Genomic DNA, 7,445 nt, shown 5'->3' on the forward strand with positions numbered 1-7,445 from the left:
TACAATTTATTATGGAGTGAGCTTCTCCTTCCATTTCGACAATACAGTGCTGCTTTGTTAGCAAAAGTGATTGCTGTCCTCATTATGAAATTGTAAACTTTACCCTGTATATCACAAAAGTGACCATATATGTATATACAGTTGAAGTTGGAAGTTTACATACACTTAGGTTGGAGTCATTAAAACTAATTTTTCAACCACTCCAGAAATTTCTTGTTAACAAACTGTAGTTTTGGCAAGTCGGTTAGGACATCTACTTTGTGCATGACACAAGTAATTTTTTCCAACAATTGTTTACAGACAGATTATTTCACTTATAATTCACTGTATCACAATTCCAGTGGATCAGAAGTTTACATACACTAAGTTGTCTGTGCCTTTAAACAGCTTGGAATATTCCAGAAAATTATGTCATGGCTTTAGAAGCTTCTGATAGGCTAATTGACATCATTTGAGTAAATTGGAGGTGTACCTGCTTGACATTATGGGAAAAACAAAAGATATCAGCCAAGACCTCAGGAGCAATTTCCAAACACTTGAAGGTACCACGTTCATCTGTACCAACAATAGTACACAAGTATAAACACCATGGGACCACACAGCCTTCATACCTCTCAGGAAGGAGATGCGTTCTGTCTCCAAGAGATTAACCTACTTTGGTGCAAAAAGTGCAAATTAATCCCAGAACAACAACAAAAGGACCTTGTGAAGATGCTGGAGGAAACAGGTACAAAAGTAACTATATCCACAGTACAACAAGTCCTATATTGACATAACCTGAAAGGCCGCTCAGCAAGGAAAAAGCCACAGCTTCAAAACCGCCATAAAAAAGTCAGACTACGGTTTGCAAATGCACATAGGAACATCATCCCAACCGTGAAGCACGGGGGTGGCAGCATCATGTTGTGGGGGTGCTTTGCTGCAGGAGGGACTGGTGCACTTCACAAAATAGATGGCATCATGAGGTAGGAAAATTATGTGGATATATTGAAGCAACATCTCAAGACATCAGTCAGGAAGTTAAAGCTTAGTCACAAATGGGTCTTCCAAATGGACAATGACCACAAGCATACTTGTGGCAAAATGTTGTTGTGGCAAAATGGCTTATGGACAACAAAGTCAAGGTATTGGAGTGGCCATCACAAAGCCCTGACCTCAATCTTATAGAAAATTTGTGGGCAGAACTTAAAAAGTGTGTGCGAGCAAGGAGGCCTATAAACCTGACTCAGTTACACCAGCTCTGTCAGGGGGAATGGGCCAAAATTCACCCAATTTATTTTGAGAAGCTTGTGGAAGGCTACCCAAAACATTTGACCCAAGTTAAACAATTAAGGACAATGCTTTCAAATACTAATTGAGTGTATGTCAACTTCTGACCCACTGGGAATGTGATGAAAGAAAGAAAAGCTGAAATAAATCATTCTTTCTACTATTATTCTGACATTTCACATTCTTAAAATAAAGTGGTGATCCTAACTGACCTAAGACAGGGAATTTTTGCAAGGATTAAATGTCAGGAATTGTGAAAAACTGAGTTTAAATGTATTTGGCTAAGGTGTATGTAAATATTGAAGGAGAGGACACATCAGTTGTCAGAAAAGATGATAGCTAAGGTATTTTCGGTTCACTATCTTAAACATTTAAATCGGGGACCTATGCCTGTCGGTGAATCGCTACATCCCTACTGAAATATAAATGATGAAACCTATAAATTTTCTCTGGCATGTTTTGGGTGAAGAAAACAACATTTAAATCGTATCATTCTGTTAATAATTGAGTTAATTTAAAATGAGTTGACAATGATTTATTGTAACGACCAAACTGTATCAACAGCATTAGTGTTGTAGTTGAGTTACTAACATGTTCTATTTATTATACTATAATCATTGGGTTCATAGTAGGCCTAAATTAGGGGCCCTAATGACTATAGTAGTTACTAAGTTACTACACATTTGTATTTAAAAATATATATATACTTCACCTTTATTTAACTAGGCATGTCAGTTAAGAACAAATTATTATTTACAATGATGGCCTATCAAAAGGCATAGGGCATCCTGCGGGGACTGGGGCTGGGATTATTATTATTATTTTTTTAATATAGGACAAAACACACATCACAACAAGAGAGACACCACTACATATAGAGAGACCTAAGACAACAACATAGCATGGCAGCAACACATGACAACACAGCATGGCAGCAACATAACATGGTACAAACATTATTGGGCACAGACAGCAGCACAAAGGGCTAGAAGAAAGAGGCAGCAATACATCACGCAAAGCAGCCACAACTGTCAGTAAGTGTCCATGATTGAGTCTTTGAAAAAGAGATTGAGATAAAACTGTCCAGTTTGAGTGTTTGTTGCAGCTCGTTCCAGTCGCTAGCTGCAGCGAACTCATAAGACGAGCAACCCAGGTATGTGTGTGCTTTGGGGACCTTTAACAGAATGTGACGGGTGTTGTATGTGGAGGATGAGGGCTGCAATAAATATCTCAGATAGGGGGGAGTGAGGCCAAAGAGGGTTTTATAAATAAGAATCAACCAGTGGATCTTGCGACGGGTATACAGAGGTGATCAGTTTACAGAGGAGTATAGAGTGCAGTGATGTGTCCTATAAGGAGCATTGGTGGCAAATCTGATGGCCGGATGGTAACGAACATCTAGCCACTCGAGAGCACCCTTACTTGCTGATCTAAGAATTATGTCTCCGTAATCTAGCATGGGTAGGATGGTCATCCTAATCAGGGTTAGTTTGGCAGCTGGGGTGAAAGAGGAGTGATTACAATAGAGGAAACCAAGTCTAGATTTATCTTCAGCCTGCAGCTTTGATATGTGCTGAGAGAAGGACAGTGTACCGTCTAGCCATACTCCCAAGTACTTGTATGAGGTGACTACCTCAAGCTCTAAACCCTTAGAGGTAGTAATCACACCTGTGGGGAGAAGGGCATTCTTCCTACTAAACCACATGACCTTTGCTTTGGAGGTGTTCAGAACAAGGTTAAGGGCAGAGAAGGTTTGTTGGACACCAAGAAAGCTTTGTTGTAGAGAGTTTAACACAAAATAAGTCTGTATCATCTGCATATGAATGGATGAGAGAGCTTCCTACTGCCTGAGCTATGTTGTTGATGTAAATTGAGAAGAGTGTGGGGGCCTAGGATCGAGCCTTGTGGCACTCCCTTGGTGACAGGCAGTGGCTGAGACAGCAGATGTTCTGACTTTATACACTGCACTCTTTGAGAGAGGTAGTTAGCAAACCAGGCCAAAGACCCCTCAGAGACGCCAATACTCCTTAGCCGGCCCACAAGAATGGAATGGTCTACCGTATCAAAAGCGTTGGCCAAGTCAATAAAAATAGCAGCACAACATTTCTTAGATTCAAGGGTAATGGTGACATCATTGAGTACCTTTAAGGTTGCAGTGACACATCCATAACCTGAGTGGAAACCAGATTGCATACCAGAGAGAATACTATAGACATCAAAAAAGCCAGGCAGTTGATTATTGACAAGTTTTTCCAACACTTTTGATAAACAGGGCAAAATAGAAATAGGCCTATAACAGTTAGGATCAGCTTGATCTCCCTCTTTAAATAAAGGACGCACCGGGAGCAGCCCTCTATCCACATCGAAGGGACAGTGGTGGAGAAAGTGGAAAGTTTTAAGTTCCTCAGCGTAGACAAACTGAAATGGTCCACCCACACAGATAGTGTGGTGAAGAAGGCGTAACAGCACCTCTTCAACCTTAGGAGGCTGAAGAAATTTGGCTTGTCACCCAAAACCCTGACAAATTTTTACAGATTCACAATCGAGAGCATCCTGTCTGGCTGTATCACAGCCTGGTACGGCAACTGCACCGCCCTCAACCGCAAGGCTCTCCAGAGGGTGGTGCGGTCTGCACAACGCATCACCGCGGGCAAACTACCTGCCCTCCATGACACATACAGCACCTGATGTCACAGGAAGGCCAAAAAGATCATCAAGGACAACAACCACCCGAGCCACTACCTATTCACACCGCTACCATCCAGAAAGCAAGGTCAGTACAAGTGCATCAAAGCTGGGACCGAGAGACTGAAAAATCTGGCCTTCTATCTCAAGGCCATCAGACTGCTAAACAGCAATCACTAACTCAGATAGCCTGTTGCCTACATTGAGACCTAATCCCTGGACACTTCAATAATGGATCACTAATCACTTTAAACAATGCCACTTTAATAATGTTTACATATCTTACACTACTCATATCATATGTATAAACTGTATTTTATACCATCTATACCTTGCCTATGCCGCTCGTCCATCGCTCATCCATATATTTACAGTGGGGCAAAAAAGTATTTAGTCAGCCACCAATTGTGCAAGCTCTCCCACTTAAAAAGATGAGAGAGGCCTCATTGCCCAGCAACAGCCCCAAAACATCACTGCTCTAGAGGAGATCTGCATGGAGGAATGGGCCAAAATATCCAGCAACAGTGTGTGAAAACCTTGTGAAGACTTACAGAAAACGTTTGACCTGTGTCATTGCCAACAAAGGGTATATAACAAAGTATTGAGATAAACTTTTGTTATTGACCAAATACTTATTTTCCTCCATAATTTGCAAATAAATTCATAAAAAATCCTACAATGTGATTTTCTGGATTTTTTTTCTCATTTTGTCTGTCATAGTTGAAGTGTACCTATGATGAAAACTACAGGCCTCTCTCATCTTTTTAAGTGGGAGAACTTGCACAATTGGTGGCTGACTAAATACTTTTTTGCCCGACTGTATGTATATGTCATTCACCCCTTTAGATTTGTGTCTATAAGGTAGTTGTTTGGAAATTGTTAAGATTACTTGTTAGATATTACTGCACTGTCGGAACTAGAAGCACAAGCATTTCGCTACACTTGCATTAACATCTGCTAACCATGTGTATGTGACCAATAACATTATGATTTGATTTATATTGTGCATATGACAAACTTGACTTGAGACTTTTATGCATGTTGCACTGCTCTCCCTCAGTCCAGTCAAAAACAAAACATTTCTGTGTTTTGTATATATTTCCACACTATGAGGTTGGAATAACACTGTGAAATTGTTAAAATCATGATAATGTCCTTTTAGTGTAAGAGCTGTTTGAAAAATTGGCCTGAAAATTCAGCCTGTGTTGGTGGGAGGGAGTTTTGGCCTGCCTGATGACATCAACAGGCGGCACATTAGTTAATAGATCATTAAGAAAGAGTTCCAAAACTCTCTGCCAATAATAGCTGGTTTTCAGTTTCCCCCTCCCCACTCAGACCACTCCCAGACAGTCCTAGCAAAATTCTTGTTTGAGAAATTGCTCTTTGCTAAGAAGCATTTTTTTTTCGTGGACAATTTTTTCTTGAAAACAATCACAGTAAGATACTTAATTGTTACCCAGAAATGATTTGATATTGAGATAAAAACAGCTGCATTGGACCTTTAAAGAGCTTGATGGTTTCTGATTCCCATGTCTCGTCTAAAGCAGATGGAGAGACAACCTGTGATTGTGGCTCTGCATGTTTTTAACACTGGTCAATCTGTAGACTCAATAGCATCCAAGTGACCTGCTAGAATATTGTTGAGAAGTATGGAGACAGACTAGACGCTGAGAGCCTTTTTAATTTGAGCCCCGATGAGTGGGAGGAAGGGTAGATAGAGGATAATAAGTGTTGAGGGGAGATGAGAGAGGGAAATGCACTTGATGCATGTTCTAATAGCAAGTCTTTTTCCAATTCACGTGAGCATTGTGGAATATTTTCATTGTAATCCTTTAGTTTATCTTGACTTTCCTCTGGGTCAAACGGATGACTGAGTAACCAGGTGCATGACAAGAGCTGCCAAGTGTCGACTCACTCTCTCCCCTTTCTTTCTTGCATGTAGTAGAGGGAGGAATGAATGCAGGAAATGTGACGTCTTTCATCATCTATATTCCATAGACTACTCCAAATTCCATATTCCCTGAGCTACTTATCTTCACATTGCTAAACAAATTATCCAATGGAAATGGTCATGCTATCCTGATGGCTAGACTTGTAGAACAGCTCATTGTGATCCATGCCTCCCTCCTCTTATCCTGGCATCTGCTGGCTCATTGTTGCACTGCAAAAACAGCAACTGGCCTCCCTGGATGGCAGGCTTTTACATAAGGATGAGATTGAAACACATTGCATTATGTACACAACACATGCTCCTTAATCAATGCCAAGTCTACTATGTTTTACCATAAGCTTGTGCTGACATATGCCCACAGGAAAATATTACATTTGTAATGGCGAACACGGTACTTCTTACTGACAAAGAGCTGGATTGTCTCCCGTCTGTGCAACAGTAGTAGGCCCATATTCCAGAGACAATTTTCATCATCGCATGATAAATGGACCAACAACCTTCTAGGAACGTCTGCGTCTGGATAAATGTTCAGTGTTTCAAGTGTAATGCATACTCAGGGAGAGAAAGGTGTAGATTCACGCGCAGCAGGTGGTTATTTCGCCTTCGCAGAAGGCATGAGTCCTGGTCACAGGAAAGCAATACACAGTTTGGAAAACAGGCAGTGAATCAAAACTAGGACTGAAGGCTATAACTGGATCTCACAAACCAGCTAGGAAAAGGCTTAGTAGAGTCAAAAAGACAATACCTCACAAAGGCACAAACAGAATGAACTGAACTAAATAAGGAGCTGATGAGACCAGGTGAGTAACTAACACAAGGTGAAATCAATGAGCAAAAATGAAAGACAGGGCTACATTCAAGAACACAACGAAACAGAACACAAGGTTGACTAAGAAAATAAATACAAAACCTTACATCAACAGCCTAAAAAAAGACATGGAGATTTATTTCAAATTCCAACATGCTTTCGTATAATGTTTGTATCTTGTTTGTTTTTTACCCTATGCTGAAATATGATAAAATAGCGTATTATTACGCATTAACAGTCACGCATAATTGCAACTTGTCTAAAACAAAGCATTGTCTAATAATGTTTATGAACATGTATAATTTTCTAACAAACGGGATAGTTCATACTGCCAAACACACGTCTAATGCTGGAAAACAACTATGCGTATCACCATGCAAGGATATGGTTAAGTAATTCACCCACATTGACAGTACACACACTTGTATAACCGTTTAGATAACAGCCAGCCGTTTGAGCCCCTGTGAACCAACCACTGACGCCGCTCCATTCATTTTCCAGTCTTTTGTAGTGATTCGACCGGAGTGGTCGAATCACTACAAAAGACTGGAAAATGAATGGAGCGGCGTCAGTGGTTGGTTCACAGGGGCTCAAACGGCTGGCTCCATATCCGCTGGTTATGGCGATGACGTCCTTATATAAAGAGACTGTCGTCGTTTTTCACCAATGGTCGCGGGTCTCGGGCTGTTTCCATATTCTTGCCCTGGAAAAAACTATTATCTAAGCCAAGGA

Source organism: Oncorhynchus kisutch, linkage group LG30 (assembly GCF_002021735.2).
Source record: "Oncorhynchus kisutch isolate 150728-3 linkage group LG30, Okis_V2, whole genome shotgun sequence".
In the NCBI taxonomy this organism is placed as follows: domain Eukaryota; kingdom Metazoa; phylum Chordata; class Actinopteri; order Salmoniformes; family Salmonidae; genus Oncorhynchus; species Oncorhynchus kisutch.